This window comes from Mus musculus, chromosome 6 (genome assembly GCF_000001635.26).
Source record: "Mus musculus strain C57BL/6J chromosome 6, GRCm38.p6 C57BL/6J".
Lineage (NCBI taxonomy): Eukaryota > Metazoa > Chordata > Mammalia > Rodentia > Muridae > Mus > Mus musculus.
In genome coordinates this window covers 98597792-98620698 of record NC_000072.6, presented here as the reverse complement: position 1 = coordinate 98620698, position 22907 = coordinate 98597792, and positions in this window count along the sequence as shown.

The following is a 22907-nucleotide window of genomic DNA, read 5'->3' as shown; positions in this document are numbered from 1 at the left end:
AATCATAGCAGTTTTAAAGATTTATTTATTTTTATTTATTGAGCAGACTATTTATATTTAATCATTTCATACAATATATTTGCTCATAGTCTGCTCTTCCCTAACTCCCCTTAGATCCTACCAATGCTCTATTCCTCCAACCTTGTATTCTTGGGCTATCTCAAGCCATAAACAGCAAAAACAAAAATCAAAACAAACAAAAACAATAAAACAAACAAACGAAAAGCTAAAGCACCTATGAAGAAATCACAGGACTCATTTTGTATGGGCCAGGCTCTCCTGGGCACCTTTCTGGGTTGTGCTTGATATGCTCAGTTGTGACACTGCACTAGGGAAAACTGATTTCCATTTGCCAGCAAGTATCAGCAAGTAGCTTCTTGGTTTGAGGGGGGATCCTCTGCCCACTTGCCCTGTCAGTGCTGAAACCACATCTGGCTTGAATGGACACAGGTTTGTGAGTGCTGCCATGGCCTCTGTGAGTTTATATGTGCATTTGTCCTGTTTTCTCTGGAAGATACTGTTTTCTTGGACTTATTCACAACCTTTGGCCCTTAAAAATCTTTCTGCCTCCTCTTCAGCTTGCATTGATAAGCCTTGAGGGGAGGGATTCAAGGAAGACATCAAGAAGATGATGGTTTTTGGTCTACTACAAGAAGTTCTTTTGATGTAGGTTGAATAAGAAACTGATCTATAGGTACAGCATTATGTCACCAGTAGTCACTTTATTACTATGATCCTTTATTAGTATAGTAGTATCATGTCTCTCCCAGGCTTATGATATACCTAAGTCTCAAGTTCTTGGCCACTTTAGCAATGTCAGGCATGGGTTCCATTTAATCGAACGAGTGATCTTCAGGCCCAACTTTTAAAAAGTGGTTGGTTCTTCCCATACCATTTGTGCCACTATTGCTGTTGCAGTTTGCTGTGGTAGGTTACAGGGTTTGTAGTTGGGTGATTATTTTATTTTCTGGTAGCATGCAGGATTCTTTTAGCCTCATAAATATGAGTAAGTGGGGTGGGGTGGGGTGGGGTGGGGTAGGTAAAGCTTTTAGTTAGGGACCAGCTTGATTTCTCTGTGTTGATGACATGAGAAAATATTGTCTTTGACAATATGGCCTTACCATCTAGTTGTGGGAATAACCTATAACCTTAGCAATAGTCTGTGATCTTTGGAGAAGTTCCATAGCACCCTTTTGAGTAAAGATTCAATAAGATGTGGTATATTCTTGGCACTGAAGGTTTGACTTGAAGCTATAAGATGTCTGTCTCATTGTGGTATTTTCTCCCCCATTATTTGGTGACTCAACTTAGATTGCTTTCATATATGTACATATTTTAGAAAGGATCTACAGTAGCGTGCTTCCATCTGGCTTTTCAAATGGTCTTTAGTGTTGGTTGTTCCTATACACATTCCCTCCTATGGGGAGGGGGGATGAGAGAGAAGGGTAAAGATTTATTTATAGTGTTTAACTGCATATATGTCTGCACACTGCATGCATGCAGTGCACACTAAGGCCAAAAGAGGGTATCAGATCCTTTGAGACTGGAGTTATGCTTGCTTCTCAGCCACTACGTATGTCCTGGAATCTAAAACCAGGTCCTCTTCAGGAGCAGCAAGTACTCTTAACTGGTAGATCATCTTTCCGGTCTCAAGCACAGTGATTTTTAATTCATCAAGCTTATGTAAGAATTTGTTCAGACATAATTCTGAGCACAAAGAAACGATTGATGAAAATTGAATCCAAAGTTGATAACCTCTAAGCTTTAGTCTGGGGATCTTTGAGTGCTATGGACAAGATCTCATGCTTTTAAGATATTTCTATCATACCTACCATTCATTCTGAAAAGCATGTGTGAACATTTTGCCTACATGTCCTTCCATGCAACATATGTGTTTCTGGTGTGGACAGAAGTTGGAATATGGTATTTGACCCTCCAGGACTGAAATTACACCCAGTTATGAGCCATTATCTTGGTACTGGGAATCAAACCTAGGTTCCCTGGAAGAACAGCCCATGTATTTAAACTCTGAGCCATCTCTTTGCATACCTCTTTTATCTATCATCTTATTTGCTGCTCATCGCTGCACTTTGAGCAAATTATGGCAGTTTTCCTGTGCTTCAGTTTCCTATAACATAAGAAAAATAAATTCCTTATGGGCACTAGTACTCGGAACTTCTAACACAATGATACTGGCAATAATCTATATTTTAAATGTTAGGAAGTTAAGACTCAGAGAATTCAAGCCATATCTTCTACTTTTAAGTATAATAATCCTACTCTTGTGAACTTATAAATTACCAATGGTAGAAAGAACGGTAGAAAGAAAAAAACTACAGTTTTTCATTCATTTTAATCTATAAGGTGAATTCAATACTGAGTCTACAACTGATTCTGAACACAATACCAATTAAATAAATGACTCCCGTTTTTATCTGAAAAAGACATTTCCCAATTAAACACAAAAAGTCCAGGCAACACACGCAACAAACAAATAAACAAACAACAAAGCAGACAAACAAAGAAACAAAAACCAAAACAGCAAATTGGCAAGTGGGATTCCACCAAGCTGAAATGTTTCTGTACAGCAATGTAAAATATCCATAAAATGAAAAGATAACCTGAAGTATTTTCAGGACATATTTCATGTGTGATGGGTGTGACATCACACAACCTGAAACATGCACCTCGATCTCTTATGCTACCAAGCTGTGCTCCACGATTAAAGTGATACATGTGTGTTTGGGACTGAGAGCCCCAGATGCACAAACAATTTACGTTAAAAAATGACTCTGATGTTCCCACAGTATGGGATACTGCTTCCACTGGTCTCTCTCTCTCTCTTTTTCTCTCTCTCTGCTTATACCACTAGCTTTATGAAATGTGTATTATGATCAACTGATAGATGAAGACAATATTTATATATGTATATAAGTGGGTATATTAAGATACAGAGTCATCCACAGAAAGTCATCTTTACAGACATCTTTAGACATCTCTCAAGCACAAATGTAGACAGCACACCTGCTGTGCACTCTGGGAGGTAGAATGGTCAAATTATAACAACTCGCTTGCACAAAGGCCACTGCCAGCATTAGAGATTTGAGAGTAAACTCATTAGAAAATTTGTGGACAATGATGTTGCGATGTAGACTCTCTGACTGGCCACAGTGAATGATACTTATGCCCCATGGAAATCCTTACCAAAGAGTAATATCAGCTGAATATAGTTTAAATAACAAAGGGGAGGGGAAAGACCTTTCTGTGATTGCTAGGCTACCCCTGCCCCATCCTCCCCAACTAATGGCTATTCCTGTTATTAGCAAGTACCCTCAGGAACCAAGTGGCTAAGATGGCAAATGAAAGCTGTGCATGAAGTTGGTAACATGGGCTTCCCCTTATCAAGGCTGATCTAGCTATGGCTATCACAGAGTGCTCCTCTAACAGCAGTAGAGACCCATGCTAAGCTTCTGACAGGAACACCTTTCCGAGGTTGACCAACTAGCAACCTGGGAACCTACTGATTACTTTTAATCAATTCCATGAAGAAAGGTTATCATTATGCTCTTAACTATGGGAGACACTTATTCTGGCTATGTATTTCCCGTCCCAGAATGCAGTGCTTCCACAGACCTGCAGCTCTACAGAATGCTTTGTGTGCCATCCTGGTGGTATTATTCCATATTTCGTATGATCTAGGAATTTTCCTCAGAGAAAGAAATGAGGCCTAGGTAGAGCCCTGTGGAGATTGCCTGGCCTAACCATGCATTCCAGCATTCTGAGGCAGCTTGAGGGATGTAAGTGTTGCATAGCCCTTTGAAGACTGTTACAGCAGGAGCTAGAATACCACACAGAAGGGAAATGTGCCTCTCTAGAATGCTACAGGAACTCCAAATCCGTGTCAACACATGGCACTAGTTCTTCAGCAATAAGGAATAGTAATAGAAGTGGCCCTGCCCTCAATTTCCTCGAAGACCCATTAGCAAAATTTTATCTCCTATAGCTCTATAGGCCTAAAAGTCTTAGCTCCAGCTTCTACCGAGAAACACAAAAGACCTGGAAGATAAGAGTGACACCCACTACATTTCGGATCTTCATGCCCGCGAGTCAGTGGGCCAAGGAAGGAATCATGGTTTGGGTTGGGGTTATGACCCAGATGGCCAAGATGTACTTGTTAGACCATAACCAGGCAACAATGAGACCGATGAGAGTACGGGCTGTTCCTGGGGGGCATCTGAAACTTACTGTGGCCTGAGACTAAAGGCAATGGAAAAAATAGAACCACCCGAACCAGGTAGACCACCACTGGCTCTAAGCCCTTGAAGAATGAGATTTTGACCCTCCACAACAGATATTGTGACTGGAGAAAAGGGAATATATAATGTATAGCAGAAGTCTGTACCTGAAAGCTGCCATTGCCACCTAACAAACTAGAAATGAGCACTGTAATAGCCAAGAGCAGTTTATATGTGCAAATTAACTGTATGGATACACATATCTATGTTGTATGCAAATTATGTAGATCTGGAAGACTCTATTTCCTTTCCAATTCTTATCATGAAACATGAGATTACACCCACATTTAGCTGCTGTTAAGTTTTATACCATCACATATAAATTATGGGATTGCAAGAGAAATGTAATCATCACACTAAGAGCTTGATTAGAGAGAGAATCATGTGTTTTCAGTTGGAGGGAGTCAAACCGTACTGTGTGAGGCAGAATTATGATCTTGCTATCGTGTGGTTTTCAGAGCACCACAGTTTTAGCAGGTTGACAGCAGGTCTGCTCTGATTAGCTTTTAGTGCCTGTATTTGTTTTTCTTTGGAAGGGGACACGTACACGCCACTGTCCATCATGTAGACGTCTATATGGTAGGACTCCTTCTACCTGTGGGGCTTTGTTCTCCTTCCTTGTGTGTGCCAGGGTACAGGTCATCAGGGCTGTAGCAAGTGCCTTAACCCACTCAAACATCTCACTTGGAGTGATTAATATTTTATGTCTATTTACTTCTCAAGATGGCTGGTAGGTCATAATTTTTTAATGTGTCTACGAGGATGCTTCTGTATACATACATACATATATACATACATACATACACAACACATATACCACATTAACACACATGTACCAATCAACCAACATACATACACAGTAACTAAGTGAGATACAAGGTGCCACAGCTTGATTGTGGTCATCATTCTACAGTGCACACACATGTAGTTACAAGGTTAATGCCTTAAATAGATATAAATGGTGTCTGCCATCCCTCAATAAAAGTTGAAAGGATGGAGAACAGTTGCAGGAAGAACAAATTATGAATGGCTTTACAATGAAGAAGCCATCTATGTGAAAAGTTACTTCTGTCATATTTTATTTTTCCTTTTCTATTGAGAACTTAAACTTGCCAATGTTTTTTTTCTGAGTCTTTTTGCAGTATTTTCCTTTATGATGTTTCTTAACTGGCTATGCATCAAGTTATAAGGGTTCTTCACAAACTCAAACCATCTAGAAGACAATTTTCCTATTTAAAGATGCGGATATCCTCCGCTACGATTTAAACAAAGTGGTAGTAGACACGCTCTGACTTAAATGACATAAGTTCATTCTAAACAAGATCATTTTCATGCACGATACTTCATAGATGAACTCCGTGGTTTCAATTTTCTGAAACACAAAACAGTCTTTAGAATTTAACATATTTCAAAATAACCTGTCAGGTTGTGAAGAACCCGAGAACCTGGGGCCAGGGAGGGCAAAGGCTTGGTTTCCATCTTGTCTCCTAGAAAGCAAGACAGTCATTGACTCATGGGAAATCACAAGGCCAAACACTGGAGAGATTGCACTCTGCATTTTCTACCAAAGGGCAAGAGCCCTTCTGGGATATCAGCACAGTCCATGGAGTAATTGTCACACGAACAAGAAGTCCTAAATTTGGGTCCCTAGCATCCAACCAAAAATAGGCATGTGGGCATTAGTCTGCATTCCTACTTCTGGTGGACAGGAAGGTCCCTGGAGCTCATTTGTCAACCAGCCTAGCTGAATTAATAAGTTCCAGCTCTAATGAGAGAATGAGCCTCAAAAAATAAGGTGGGGAGAGACTGAAGGAGATGCTTGATAGTGAACTCTAAACTTTATTTGCATGTACAACATGTGCACATACACGTGAATATGCAGGCACATGTATATACACATATACAACACATCTAAGAGAACAGCCTCTATAGTTGCCACAGAAATACATGTATTTTCAGAGAAGTGCTAATCTTGTTTGAAACTATCAAAATAAACATTAGCTGTAATATGAAGTCATTAACATTTCCCAAGCTGCAACGGTGCAGATAATCTCAGTGGAATCTGCACACACACAGCCGTGGTTGCTTAACAGGGGGTGGGCTGAAATGCATTAGATGAAACACATCATTGAACAGTTGTGTTGCGCTAACGCTGGGCCATGAATATGCCTCCCGACACAAGGAGAAGGTGCAGGCGACCCAAGGTGTCCTGCTGAAGGTGGAAGAGGTTGTACTGACTTACCGAAAGCTTTATTGGCAAGTAGGAGTGGACTTTCAAGTGACGATAGGCAGTAAGCTCATCAACCAGGAGCTTAGGCATTCATTATTGAATGCTATGCCATGATCATCAACGTGCGGTGCACTTTTATGCACACAAGCGACAGACAGCACAGCAGGTGTGCTCACACTAGTGCGGAGTGAGCAAGTGGATAATGTGTGGCACAGCCGCGAAGTTATGACAGCTTTGCCGTCCCCAGGCAACAGGGAAACATTCAACTCCATTACAATTTTATGGCACCAGTGTTGTCAGTGTGGCCTATTTCTTCCTAAGAACATTATGTAGCAGTGCCTGTTTACTTCAGTTTATTTACTCAAACCACGAACCCTCATCTTTTATAACCACCACATATTTTATAATAAGTACCACTTATTTCTCTGCAGCACAGGCTCATACATTAATGCCACGATTCATCGCCCCATGTCCTACCTTGAACACAAATACATCTTCATTATTTTCATTTCTATAATTTCTTACAGATACATCTTTAATATTTTTTTTCACTTCTCCATCAAATCTGTCACGTTTATTAGGCTGATCTTCTATCCGAGTTAATAAACTATCATTTTATTGTTCTGCTGCCCTCTACCCAGTGCCTCCCAGAGTTCTGACTTCTAAAATTCCATGCCACTCTTCATCTAAACAGGGATAATACTTTCTGGGCTTGCAACAGGAAACACATAAGCTGATATAGAAATTATTCTGGAAAAGAAGACAATTTCTGCACAACATAAGAAAAAAAAAGGGGGGTGTGTTTGTGTGTGTGAGGCTTACAGCTGTAAAGCTTAGCACTTCGTCTTTCATTGTGGCTCCACAATGCCAAACATCCAGATGCTGCCGGAGCAGCCCCAGCCTCGTGGTACCTCCAAACCCGAGGAGTCTGGGAGTTGCTAAACAAGGCAGCCCGATGGAGAGCTTTTCCCCTTTGCATCTGGATATTTTGACACTCTGCAGATGTAGCCTCTCTCATAACACGAGCAAAAATGAGACGAGAGGGTGCTAGCACTTGATGGTAGCCAGGCTGCTCCAAGTGTCTCTCCATTTCTCAAGGATGCCTCTACTCCGTTGATGCAAATTTCTTAAAACCGTGCAAGCGGTTTACAAAGAATTAAAATGTGCCTCTGTATTCTAAAGTAATTTGGTGTACTTTATTTAGCTGGCAAGTTAAATGTGTATATGGCATGTGAGTTGTAATGTACTTATCGTGGGTGGAATGGCTACCTCAAGGGATAACGGATGCATCACCTCACAGCGTTATCATTTTCTTTGTGGTGAGAACAATCCAAACCTGTCTCAGGAGTTTCACAGTATATCAGAACCAACTGTGATATAGACTAGATATGGTATAGACTAGACTTTGAGAGCTTGTTTCTCATAATTGAAATTTGGTAGTATTCGATGGCACACAATCTCCACACTACTAGGTTTATAATAGGTAGCTCCTATATTATTCTTTATTGGTATGAGAGCAGCGTAAGTATATGTAAGTGACATCTTCATTTTTATGCCTGCCTTTAGTTTTTAGCCTAATAGTCTCAGGTTTACCTGTGCTGTTACAGACAACAGAATTCCTCTTCACTCTTGAAGGTTGTATAGTATTCTCTCATGTGTACGAACGTTGTTTCCTTACCCGTTCATCTGTTGATAGATATTTAGGTTGGCTTCCTATCTTAGCTACCGTGAATGGTGCTACAGTTTGCATGGATACACTTGTTTCCAATGATTGTTTGTCTTACGGGTTTATAATCAAATAGAATCCTGGGATTCTGGGTTTAGATTGTAAAGATCATCTGTATGCTTCTCACAACAGCTGCACCTCTCTGCTTGCAAAGCTCTCCCTTTCTTTGACATCCTTTATTACACCTGTCCTCATCATCTTGGTAGTGGCCCTTCCACCTGATATGAGATGATGCCCCACTGTCGGTTTCCTAACTTTTAAGTATTTTATCTCTCTGAGGACTTTACACATGAATATTGTAGTTTGAATTTATATCCCTACAATGACAAGTGACACTGAACATGCCCTCCAGGATGTGCTTGTGGGCCATGTGTCCATCTATGTTTTAGTAATGCCCGTTTACATCCTTAAGTCGTACACTCATGTGCACCCTGTCGGCACCCAGTGGACGCGGTGGGTTTAGGAAAGCAGAAAGCCTGTGAATTTGGGAGGGAAAGCATTGAGAGGCAATAGAGGAGGAATTGGAAGGGAAGAAAATGAGGGGCAGACTTGATCAAAATGTGCTTTTTGCATGCATGAAATCCTCAAATAGTAAAACAATTATTAATTAAAAATTACAGAAGGAGGGCATGGAGCTGAGATGACACACTGGAAGGGTGAATATGAGTAAGACATATCACACACATGTATCTTGTAAATATGCACACCATTTTTAACAAAAAAGAAAAGAAAAATTTAAAAAGAAAAAAAAACATGTTTTGCGTTTTCTTGCTACTGAGTTGAGTTCCGTGTATATTCTGAAGAGTAACTTCCTATTGTATACTGAGGTTACAAATGCCTCCTTGCTTCTTCTCGGCCATCTCCTCATCCCATTTTTCCTACAGGCTGATGTCTTTTATTCAGTTGAAAAATATTTTTATTTAATATAAAAAAAATCCCAGAATGCTTTCACTGGGACACTTTTACTAACACTTATGCCAGCTTCAAAAAAAGTGAAGTGTCGTATTTTGTAAGAGGGGGGAAATCAACTCTTCTACTGGAAAACTAAAAAAAAAAATTCTCTCTTTTTTTTCTCATTTATTTTTGCCCTAAAGTTTTATTTGTTGGCATCTAGACAAGGACTGCATAAAATATATTATATTTACAATCCTAATGGATTTCACACATACTCATAGCCAAAGCTTTCAATAGTGAAAGATGAAATCTAAAGACAGTTCGGCACTGGTGCAACCCTTCGGTTTCCTCAGAGCTGCACTGGAGCCGTGGGTCAGGCATTGTGCTGAGGCCTTCTATGGGCAAAGGACAATTGTGATGCGGGCTACAGGTGTGGATGAACGAGGTAGAGCTTCGGTGTTCTGGTGTCTGAGTTCCAGTTTTACAAACTCTGATGTGTTGTATTTGACTCTATCTTGGGGCTGCCCCCATTTAAGCATCTGCCCCTCTATTCCCCTGCCTCTCACTTGGGTTTCTGGCTATTCACTCGGAGGCAGGTTTTATTGTCTTTCTAGCCATTGATGTACCCAGATGATGGTCCAAGAGGATTGCTACTTCCAGTAATCTTAACCCTTTTATGAGTGCAAATTGATCACTTAACATTTTTTAAAAAGTCCATTTGGTATCTGACCCTTTAACCTTCATATGACGCCATGACATCTTAAAATCAGAGGAATTATTAGAAAAATTATGTGTTAAATATGGGCCTTTGTGTCTTTCACCACATTCCCCTCTCAGTGGTTATTACCTAATAACTTTTGACACTGGCGATTAAACATAAAGTTTCACATTTTATGATTCTCTTTCAAACACACAATGGCTAACATATATATCAATGCAAAATTAGGCATTATTAAGAGCCCACAATTATATTTATACATTAAAATGTCAGCTAGCTACAATGAATGACTTCGAACAATATTTAATCTAATTGTTTTAAAACAAAACAATTAATCAGCACTTTCTCGTCACTCGTAAGTAATCTCGTTGTTTATGAAACGGGGAGGGACCCAGACGTCCTTTATTAATTTGAGGGGTTATCATGAACAGGAAACTTGTTTAACTGTTTGATATTTTTGTGGACCTCACCATACCTTTCTAATTAGAAGGTAATCTTCAATCATTCACAACATGGTGTGTAAGACAGCTTTCATGCTGGACTTAATCCCCAGACCTCTCATATTTGTAATACATGCTGAGGTTAAACACCTCATGTTGCAAAGAAAACTCTGCTTACAGTTGTTGGCTATGCTGGGATCGTATGTTTGCTCAGCAGTTCTGAGGCGTAAGCAAGGACCGTTTGGGAGATAGCAGGGGCTTTGTCTGATCAGAGGAAGCCTTTCAGAACCTCCAGCTACGCGTCTGTCTTCTCTTCAGGACAGAGAGGACAGAGAGCATGTCCAGGCCCTGAGAGTCAATGTGATCTCTTTTTCCTCTACCTACTGTTGGTTGTATACTTTATCCTGCACTAAGAAAGGCATCTAACAAGTCCATACTAAGATACAAATGGCTCATGATGAAAGTGCCCTTCTGCCCTTTGCACAAACTTAAAGAATCTGTGCTTGGATGTCCTAGGACCAGCAAGTCTGAATGGTTTCCTTTGTTCAAAAATACTAATTCCAACGATCTTGGCAGAACTGAGGATAGAAGAAGACAGATAAGGCATCTGCCTGGGGTCCAAAGCTCTTACAATCTAGTTCGACTAATGGAATAAAATAAAGAGCCAGCCCTTTGGTCCACAGGTAATGCATAAATGGTTCTATCAGATAAAGTTTATATGGTAGAGTTTCAGTGTCTGTTAGCTGAACACTCATAGACTCCTGAGGCTGGTGACTTTTATTTCTTCGTCAATTTATATGTATTTATTAGTTCTACATAAATATTGCAATAGGCTGTCAATAAGTATAGCTGTGTTTTAAACAAATGAGTATGTGAATATTTGAAATTAGCTATATGAATACTTTATTTTTCTGATTATAACTCACAGGAGGCAATTACTAAAGCTGTCTAAACCATAAAGAAGAGAGACCGCTAAGGAAGGAAACAGAGGAGACAAGCTGCAGATAAGACAGGAAGAGGGCAGAAGATCTGGTCAAATGTTGATGAGGGTGGGGGTGGGTAGGTGGGAGGGGAGTTGAGGGGTTAGGAGTCCCTCACAGACAGAACTTCCTGCTGCACAGCTTGAAGTCACTGAAGCTGAAGGCTGGTTCCTGGGGGGTGATCTAATGATGAAAGAGGAGGCACAGAGAGGGGGCACAGGAATGGGGATAGGGAGAAAGCAATGGCAGAAGCCAGACAGAAACAGGTTATAGGTTATAGGGGGAGTCCCTGAAGTTTGAGGCTATGACAGTACTAGCTAATCTCCTTAAAAGTATTTGCCTTTCCACTGGGGAGGTGACTAGTGGTGCTTACGGTGTAACTCTAAGGATTTCTGTTAGTTTTGATACCTGTAGTTTAGGAAAACTGTGTTCCCAAATAATAAATTGAGGTATTATTCAACGGAACCAAATCTATATATAAGACTAAGCTATTGATATGTTAGAACCATTCTTAACTTAGACAATATTAATTTTCCTGGTTTTAAAAATCCACCATTATTTCCAGTTATAAGGAGGAGATAACCCCCGACCCACCCCCCACACCTTTTTAAGGATTGTGTGATAAACCACATGATACCAAATTTCAAGACATTAGAGTTTTCTTGTTTCTTTCTTACTAAGTCTTGTGTATATTGTAAATGTTTTCCAGAATGTGGGACCCTTGGAAGCATTTTGTTTTAGGCACTTTGGTGAGAAGATCTTAAAATAAAATTTTTGTCCCAGGCAGTCAATTCACCAAGTTTCCACGGTGAGCCTTCAATTTCAAGGCTTTTGCTTTGTTACTTTCCCTGAGTTCGAATGCAAGGAAGTTGGGGCTGAGGGAGTGGGGTGTTGACCACACATTGCTTCCCAGAAGTAATGTCCAGCTTTAAACTCAATGCTGCCTTTTCCCAAACGCAACCATCAGTGCTCAGATAATTTTATAACTTGTCAGTGAGTTGAGCCCTTAAATTGTATTTATGGGAAGAAAAAAAAAAACCCTATTCTTTTTACTTGTCTTTTCTTTGGATTTATTTCTACTCACTCGAAATATCACATTTCCATGTCTTCCTGGCAACCAAGGAGAGCTGTGTAGATAAGATTTGGTGGGTGAGGAGCAAGAAGAAATATCACTTAAAATATCCTAGGTGAGTCCTTAGACCGAAGGCATTTGCCTATTCTGTTTCTCTCTCCTGTCTGGAGATCTGAGGCAACAAGGGCTTGGTATAAGCAGCTGTGTTTAACAAAGGCGATGAAGGCTGTGAATAGGAGCAGTGGGTTAGGACTCCTAGGATTTGGCGAGACTTATTTGTCTAGTCAAAGGCTGCCAAGAGCAGCAAAATTCACAGGCTGGAGAGAGGCCTCAGTTATTAGGAGCTCATGCTACCTTGCAGGGGACCCAAGTTTAGTTCCCAGTACTCACATCAAACTACTCACAGACTCCTGTAAGTCCAGTTTCATGAATTCCAACGCCCTCTTCTGGCCTCTATGGGAGCCTGCACTCATGTGCACAACCTACATGCCTGCTTGCACACAAGCATGTGCGTGCACATGCACACATGCACTCTCATAATTTTAAGCAATAAAATATATCTTTTAGAAATACTACTAAAGTTCTATCTTGTTTATATTATGATTATCCTGGATTCTTTTGGTTATATGAACGTAGGAGCATACTTTTATTTTCTGATCTCTAACTACATTTGTCTTCTGGCATTAAAATGAACTAAATTGAACTAAATTACTATGAATGTAGTACCCAGTTTCCTTTGCATATAGATACCATTTCAGTAATATGGCCAAACTCAAATACATTGTACTTTGAGTTTCTTTATGAAGATTTCCTCTTCCCACACTTTTATGAGAAGATGGGGCCTGCTACATGGTTTCTCTGAAAGGAGACATGAGGTAACACCGAGGGGCTGCCTGGTGAGGGATGTGGTGGTACACAGAGTCTCTGGATAACTGTTTACAAGTCTCCTTCCCACTCTCTGAAGCTTGAGGAGATCTGGCTGGGACTAACTCTTTCCGACTTCTAACAGAGTAAGGATTAGGGGTTGGAGTTGGAGCCAAATCTCTCATTTGCACCTCATGAAAAGATGTCACCAAAGGCAGAAAAGTTCTGGTCAAATTCTAATGGGAACCAGAAACCTTTTATCCTTATTAATCCATGGTTTTGCTTATGTGTGTAGTCTGTGTGTCCAAAGGCTATACACAGAAAATATTTTATTAAACTAAAAGATTCACATGTTGAATGGAGCTTTTGTAAACATCTCATGAGGCATTAAACAATATAAACAAGATTCTGGCTCTCCTGAAGCTTATAAATTAGAGCACATATATGTATACAAATATCAGCAAATATGTGTGTGTATATGGAGAGAGGGGACAGAGATGGAAAGAGAGAATGTTAGAATGTATAAATGCATGGGTATCAGGCTGTCAGTTATAGATAGAAAGGCAGTGGCTTGATAACATCCAAAAGAGAAAGTGAAAGAATTACTCACGAGAGAATCAAAATTTTTGCGATTCATATAGTGAAGTACTTCAGTGGGTTTACAGTATCTGCATCAGGGCTCACGTTATGATGCAGGGAATAGATAAATCTCTGTAATTATGAGAGAGGGTGCAAGCTTTAACTCACAAAGTATTTTTAGGGTTTTTCTTTATAATGAGTTTTCTAGATTGTCACAGAAAAATCCTGAATTATTTTGCCAAGTAAAAGAGATAGAAGGAAAGAAGAAAGGCAAGAGAAAGGAAGCCCAGGTAGTAAGGGAAAAATGAGAACATAGAATATGATTTCTAAGAAGACATAAAAGGGCAGCACTACAAAAGGTGAAGGGAGAATAAAGAGCAATGTGCTGTGTACTCCGTACTCCATGGGAGAGTGTGTAATGGATTTCATCAAGGTTACTATTTGATTCATACAGTTTTGGGTTTATTTCTCTCACCTTTAAGACCAAAAAAACAGGGGTGGCAAGGACATTTTTGCATGCTATTTCCATTTTCATGCAAGTTCTTAGAGGTCTAACATTAAGGCATGAGAACAAAAGGCTCGACTCAGTGCCAGTTCAGCGCAGGTGGGAAGAAAGATACACGAGTGGTGCATGTGAGAACAAACATTAGCTATGTCCCCATTATTGTCATTACAGAATTCATATTCTTTATGGAGCTAATGCTTTTAGGACTTATTGATTTACTATACTGGTAATTACACTATCATCGACCTGCATTTTTCTTTGCTGCATGAGGTTGAATGTGTTTAAAAGCTGGCCTGGTCAGGCAACTGGGACGGATACCTTGACTGAGCTCAGTGGACATTGGGAAGTCCTAACTATGGGCAAGGTTCCAGGTGGGTTATAGGGATACCAGGACCCCATTCTGTCTTAATTCTTCATGCTAAGAAGCCGCCCACACACTGGAGTTTCAACCATACTATGATACAAAACAAAATACTCAAGGAAAATGATGAACCTTTGCCATGAGGGTTCCAGGTTGGAAGGCCCTGTTGTTTGTGAGCGTCTTTGATAAGCTTTGAAACATGTGGCACTCAGGTGTGCACCCTCTCTGCCCCATGCTCAGCACAGCAGAAATCCCTTCTTCACAGGAAGATAATAACAGCATCTATATCATAGTTCCATTATAGAAAGATTAAAAAATATATATTAAGTCTTCAGAATGGTATGTAACAGACACTGTGTAAGTGTTAAAGATTACAACTTTGCATTGTATTTATTATTACCAGTAAGTTTCAACAATTCTCAGACTTCTGGAAAGGCCCAAGTAACTTACATTTTTTTGAGGTAGTCAAGATAAAATATATTTGAAAGTAAATGATAAAACTTGAGGCATTTTATTCATGTGTGTAAGAAACTGAGGCTTTTAACACCAAGAAGTAGATTTATCATCTGCCTGTCACCTATCTATCTATCTATCTATCTATCTATCTATCTATCTATCTATCTATCATCTATCTGTCTATCACAACCAAGAAGGGAAAATAGGAAGTCTTTCAGGAATATAGCATTTAAGGTGAATAAATGTCTTCCACTCCTTAATACTCAGTGAGATTGACACATGGACACAGATAAAATAGTAGATATGGAAGAGGGACATTTTATGTGGGGGTACAGGAAGGTCAGAGGCATGAAAGAATGGGCGAACAAGGAAAACTTGAGAAATAACAAGTCAGCTTTAAATTTCATTTTTAGTTGGAGAATAGGTGAAATCCCCAGAGTAAGGCAGGCATAGGAGGCTGGGAGTACTAGGCAGTAGGTTTAATAGTAGCTACATTAGTAAGGGGAAAGAAATAGGTGTCTTAAATACGAATGAATATGTTGATTATACATACACACATATACGTATGTATGTATGTATGTATGTATGTATGTATGTATGTATACACAAACACATACTTGATGACCACATAAAGGATCTGTTTTTAAAGGGATCTGTTTGCAACATAGCATAGTAATTGGATAGAGACAGGTAGCAGAGAATTAAAGATTGGACTTGGGAATCACCAACACAGAGAAGCAAAGGGAAGGCAGACAAGAAAGAACCACTGACACTTGTGAAGGAGACAGCAGGAGTGCCTTTCTCAAGATAGTTTTGAAGGATGGGCATTCTTGGCTCCGGGGCTAGCCCTGAGAAAGGGAACAAGAATCAAGCCTAAACGAGCTCCCGAGTCAACCCTCTTTCGATGTACACACTCCTTCTCACTGCCAATGTCTTTGTCCCATCTCTTCCTGCTCCAGAAGGAAAATGGCTGTCTTATTGACTTCCATCCAGAAGGCATGAAAGGTAGCTCTATAGAATTCTTCTACAATGGTCTGGATCTCATCTGCTTCCATTCCCATGGAAACTTATTTTGATAATTTATCTTCTGCTCTCTACCTCTGTATTTGTTACTTTTCTGTTGCTGTGATCAAACACCATGGCCAAGAGTGACTTATGGAAGAAGGAGTTTATGTGGCCTATGGTTACAGAGGGAGGGAGCGTGCTGGTGGGGAGACATGGCAGCAAGTGGCTGGAGCAGGAAGCTGAGAGATCACATCTTCAGATGCAAATATAAGGCAAAGAGGGTGAACTAGAAATGGGATAAGGTCATACAATCCCAAAGCTTTGCCTGCCCCCCCCCCAGTGATGTACTTCATCCAGCAAAGCTTTATATCCTTAAAGTTACATAATCTCCCTAAACACACTATTAACCAGGGACCAAGTATCCAAATTCATGAGCCGACAGGAGATATTTCTCATTCATACCATGACATTCCACACCCTGGTCCTCATAGACTAGGCTTGTGGTCATATCATAATGCAAAATGCATCTAGTTTAACTTTAAAAGTGTTCATAGTCTTTCAGTCTCAAAACTATTTTAAAAGCGCAAAGTTGAGAGTTTTCTTTAGCATCTGAAGGTAAGCTCCTAACTGTGACCCTCTTTAAATAAAGAAACAATTAGAATGTGAACTTCCAGCACACAATAACAGAGAATATACATTTCCATTCTTATAAAAAGGGTAGGACACAGTGAGGAAATATTGGGCCAAATCAACCAAAATCTAGCAAGACAAACACCAAATCCATGACTATACCTGAGGGCTTAGATGACACTTCCTTCTCAGCTTTGCTGCCTACAACAAGCATCTCTCTCTTGGCTTGGTTCCATTTGGTGTGTGGGACTCTTTTTGGCAGATGTCTCCCAGTTCTGGCATGTCCATCTTCAAATCTCCACTGCAAGCCAGTTTTCATTTTCATGGCTTCACACAAGTTCTTGAGAACTTCACACAAAGAGTCCCTATCATACAGTGTCTGGTCACAGTGGGTCATTGAAATCATGGAAGATCAATCTATGAACTCATCCCTTTTGCATTTTAAATGTCTCCAAAGCCAGTTCCCCATGAATGATGCTGCCAAGTTTGATTACCAGGTTGAGATGGACCCTTGTCCCCTTGGACTACATTGGAAGGAATTTTTATACATTGAACGAGTTGCTTACTGGGAGCAAGGAACCCATTAATCTTCCTCCATTAACAAGTTGGAATCTAAGCTGTGTAGGTTCTTCTTATAGGGCATCCAGCACACAGCAGCAGGCCTTCCCCCTTTTACACTAATCTCTTTAACTGTTACAGCTTCTCTTTCAGCTCATGCCTTTACTGTAGCATTAAGCTTCCAAGTGCTCTCTTTCTTTCTAAACTACACTTTGTCTTTATTTCTGTTGTTTCTTTTCTTCATATTTTCTTGCTGGTTTTTTTTTTACTGTAGAACTGAATAAGAGTAATAATTAATAGCCAATCAAAGACTCAACATTATGTTGTCTTGAAATTTCCTCCACCAAAGAATGTCCACTACTTTTTAATTCAGCCCCATGAAAATCTTCATTATATGGGCAGAAAGCATCATAATTCTTTGCCAAAATTTCACAAAAATTGTCTCCAGCCCAATTGCAAGAGAAATATTTGTTCTCCTAGCATTTCCATCTTCCAGGCTTCTACTAGAACTGCTTGTTTATCTTCTTTACAACACTCAGCAATTTAAGTCCAAACTTCACAAATCTTCCACATTCATTCCAAACAACAACAACAACAACAACAACAACAACAACACTGCATAGGAAAGTTTTTCACAGTACTGACTTACTCCCTAGTACCAAGTTCTGCATTAGTTAATCTTTAGTAGATTTGATAAAATACCATGACCAAAACAAATTACAGAAGGGACAAGTTTATTTGGTATTAGAGTTCTAGAGGGATAGTCCACAATAGTGAGGAAGCCATGGCAGCAGGTAGCTGCAGAATGAACCTGAAAGAATCATAGTGAAATCTGCTTCAAACACAAGAGAGAGCACACTGGAAGTGGGATAATATTTTAAGCCCCCAAAGTTCATCCCCAATGGCATTCTTCCTCTACAACATGGTTGCATTCATTCTATTTTTTAAAAAAGATTTATTTATTTATTTATTTATTTATTTATCTATTATATGTAAGTACACTGTAGACATCTTCAGACACACCAGAAGAGGGTATCAGATCCCATTACAGATGAGCCACCATGTGGTCGCTGGGAATTGACTTCAGGACCTCCGGAAGAGCAGTCAGTGCTCTTAACTGCTGAACCATCTCTCCAGTCCCTGGTTTCATTCATTACAAACATCCCAAACAGCGCTACCCACTGGAGACTAAGCTGCTCAAATGTATGAGCCTGTGGGGGACATTTCTCATTCAAACCACCATACCCTTTCTCCTGGTTCCTCCCTTTAGACTTCAGATCTGATTAAAAGATCTCCATTTATAGCAGTGGGTTTCAACTATCTAATGCTGTGGCACTTTAATATTGTTCTTCATTTTGTGGTAACCCCAACCATAAAGTTACAGGTTTTTTTTTTTTTTTTTTTTTTTTTTTATACTTCAAAACTGTAATTTTGCAGTTGTCATGAGTCATGTAAATATCTGACATTCAGAATATCTGATGTGTTGGGACCCACAGGTTGAGAACCACTATTTTATAATATTTGTATTTGTAGGTGATATGGTTCTATTCATAAAATACACTAAGGACTCTTCCAAAAAAATCTCCTGTAAGTGATAATCACATGCAGTAAAGTAGCTGGGCAGAAAATTAACACACAAAATGAGTGTCTTATATACAAGTGATAAACACATAGTGATAGAAAGTAGGGAAACAATGCCATTCACAGTAGTCTCAAAAAACTTTTAATAAAACTAACTAATAATAAAAGAAGTGAATGGCTTCCACAATGAAAGCTTTAAGATGCTGAGAAAATAAATTGAAGAAGATACTAGACAATGGAATGACTCATAAATTGGTAGGATTAATGTTGTGAAAATGGCCATTTTAACAAAATCAATCTACAGATTCAATGTAATTCTCATTGAAACAGTTCTTCACAAAAATTGAAAACATGATATTCATATTTAAATTTCACACAAATGACTATTAAAAGACAAATCAGCATTCCCAAATGGATCATAAATGAAACAAAAAACAAACAATAATAAATAAACCCCCCTACCAACCAACCAACCAACCAACCAACCAACCAATCAAAAACCTGTAGGAATTCTCCATCAAAATTCTAACATAGTTCTTCTCAGACCTTCAAAGGATAATTTTCAGAATTCTATAGAAACATACACACACACACACACACACACACACACACACACACACAGAGAGAGAGAGAGAGAGAGAGAGAGAGAGAGAGAGAGAGAGAAAGAAAACAAGGATAGCTAAAATAATTTTGAATAATAAAACAAAACAAACCACTGCTGGAGATACCACCACTCCTGGTTTTAAGTAGTACTATAGAGCTATAGTTTTAAAAGAAAGCAGCAGGGGATTGGCACAAAAACAGACATATTGATCAATGGAATACAATTGAAGACCCGGATATAAATCTATACAGATATGGATATCTGCTTTTTGGTAAAGAAGCCAGAAATACATACTGAAAAACAAAAACAAACAAACAAACAAACAAAAACCAAAAGCAAAACCCAGTATCTTCAACAAAAGATGCTAGTCGAACTGGATGGCTACATGTAGAAGAATGCAAACAGATCCATACTTATCACCCTGCACAAAACTCAGCTCTAAAGGAATCAAAGACCTTAACATAAAACCAGATATATTGAACCTGACAGAAAAGAAAGTGGGAAATTGTCTTTAACTCATTGACACAGGAAAGTGCTTTTGAAGAGAACACCATTGGCTTCATGCAGAAGAATAAAACTTGATCCTTATCTCTCACACTTAACAAAACTCAATTCCAAATGTATCAAAGGTCTGGAATAAGCCCCAATACTCTGAATCTAATACAAGAGAAAGTTTGGACTATGTATAGGCTGAGAAGAGGACTTTCTAATAGTAGCTCAATACCCCAGCTTCTTACAGCAAGGCACACCATCATTTGAGTGAAGAGGCAGCCTACAGAATGGAAAAAAATTACCAGCTATATATTTTTGAAAGAAGGTCAGTATCTTGAATACAGGAAGGCTTTTAAAATTGAAGCATCAAGAAAACAATTTAAAAGTGGGATATGGACTAACCAGATGTTTCAAAAGATGAAATACCAATGGCTGAACAACTTTTTAAATGTTCAACCTCCAGCTATAGGGAAATACAAATTAAAACTACTCGGAGGCTTTATCTTACCTCAGTCACAATGACAGAGGTTTAAAAAAAAAGGATACAAATAGTGGTATGGGTTTAAGCAAAGGAGAACACTTCTTCAGTTCTGGTCAAGTGCAAACTGGTGTAGTCATGGAAATAATTTCACGCTGATGTCAGGTTCTTCAAAACTCTAATGTACATCTACTATATTATCTAGCTATACCATTCTTGGGCAAATATCCAAAGATTTCTCTATTCAATGCCAGATATGCTAGTTCATCAGTGGTCATTGCTGCTCTAATTGAAATAGCCAGCAAATGGAAACAGCCTAGAAGTCCATCAAATAATGAATGGATAATGAAAATATTAGTGCATTTACATAATGGAATATTATTCTGCTGTCAAGAAAAATTAAACTCACACAAAAAATGGATGGGGTTGGAAATGATCATTCTGAGTGATGTAACTCAGACCCAGAAAGAAACTTTGCAACTTTGTTTTTCATTCGTTTTGAATATGTGTTCTCAGGGCTGTGAGTAGAATAAGCCACTGGGCTCAGCTTTCCAAATGTTCTTACTTAAAGAGTAGGCACATGCAAAAATTGCTTGTCAGTTGAATGATACTGGGGCAAAAAAACCATTTAACCTCATCTAAATGTGAACCACAAAATCATGACAATTAATCTAAGAGTTGTTCCCCATTGTATTTTGAAATAGCATGATCAGAGCCAGAGGCAAGTTAAAAAAAACTAGTTACAAAAACTAGTCCTCTATGCATGACTCTTCCCTGGCAGGCCAACGTCTTAGAAGACAATTTTTGAAAGACCAAATGATGGGACTGGAGAGGTGGCCTGGCAGTCTAGAGTACTTGCTGCTCTTCTGAAGACCTGGGTTCAGTTCAATTCCTTGTACCTACATAGTGGTTCACAATGATTCATAATTCTAAATCCAGGACATCAGAAGCATTCTCCTGGCTTCTGTGAGCACTATATACACGTGGTACACAAATATACATGTAGGCAGAACACCCCCCCACACACACAAAATAATAAAATAAGGAGTTAAAATATATAAAAAGATCAAGTGTAAATTTTCTGACTTCACTCATTGTGATAAAGTGACAAGAGGTATTTAGTGTGCTTGATTTACATTGAGAAGGGAGAAATCTATGCAAGTCATCCTCAGAGGCAGCATACAATAGGAAACAAAGAGTTTTCCCCAAAGGAAGCTGTTGAAAATAGGAAAGAATGCCAAACAAAATCTCCCAATTACGAATGGTATCAAATGTGAACTCCACTTTCAAAAATCTCCTGAAGACTTTACCCACATAGAATCAACTTTGTCTGGGCCTTGTATACCATACTGGACTATTACAGTGACCTCCTGGATGTACACAAGTATTTACAGTAGAATTATTTTTTAACAGTTAAGATGTCAAAAGATATTACATTTCCACCAAGTGACAAGTAGACAAACTATGATACATAAGCACTGGTGGATAACATTTAGTCACAGACAAGAATAAAACTATGGTCTAACATTTCTTAATCTTTAGGAAAATGAAAGAAAGAAATAAAAATCTGTATGTTAAATAATTCCATTTATGCTTAATGTCCAGGATAGACAAATCTCCAGAGGCAGAACATGAACTAGTGAATATCACATGATGGGGAATAGATGGGGATCATGAATAGGGTTTTGTTTCTTTGGGGATGATTCTAAAACTTTAAAAACTTAGATAGTGGCAATGTAGTCATGCTCTAGGAACACATGAAAAACAATGAATTTCTCATTTTAAGTGGATAAAATTTTATAGTATATACTTATCTTAATAATGCAAATAGAAAAACACAGAAAAAATTAAAAGCATGGTGAATTCACTGTGATTTAAAAGGATTCAAGGAATTCCAACTATCTATAGCTGGTCTTCTTAGAGCTAGGTATGTGCATCTGTGCATCAATGAAGTGTTACACATTACCTCTTCTACCATGCCAGTTACCTTGTGTGACTTTCACAAATACCTCTGGCGAGTTGGGGCAATAAAATCTTTAGACATGGCATTGTTTAGTTCAGAGGAAGCACACACACACACACACACACACACACACACACACACACACACACAAATAGAATATATATGCCCCAGAAAATAAAAGTACAAGGATCTGGGTTGCAGGAACCAGCAGATAACTCCTTCATGAATAACCCATTGAATTAATTGTTTTTAGCTGAAAATTCCACTAGATTCAGATTAAGACACAAGGGGCAAAGACATAAATTATGCCTGCCTGAGTATGGTGTCTTAACCAGTGCATAGTCGGGCATCTTAATGGACAGTTCGCTGAGACTCATGCGATGTTTGAGATGATGGTTATTTCTGTTCTGACACATTTCTAAGATTCTCTGAGGTTAGATGAAACCAGAGGAGTGAGTCAAAGCGGTGAGCTGAGT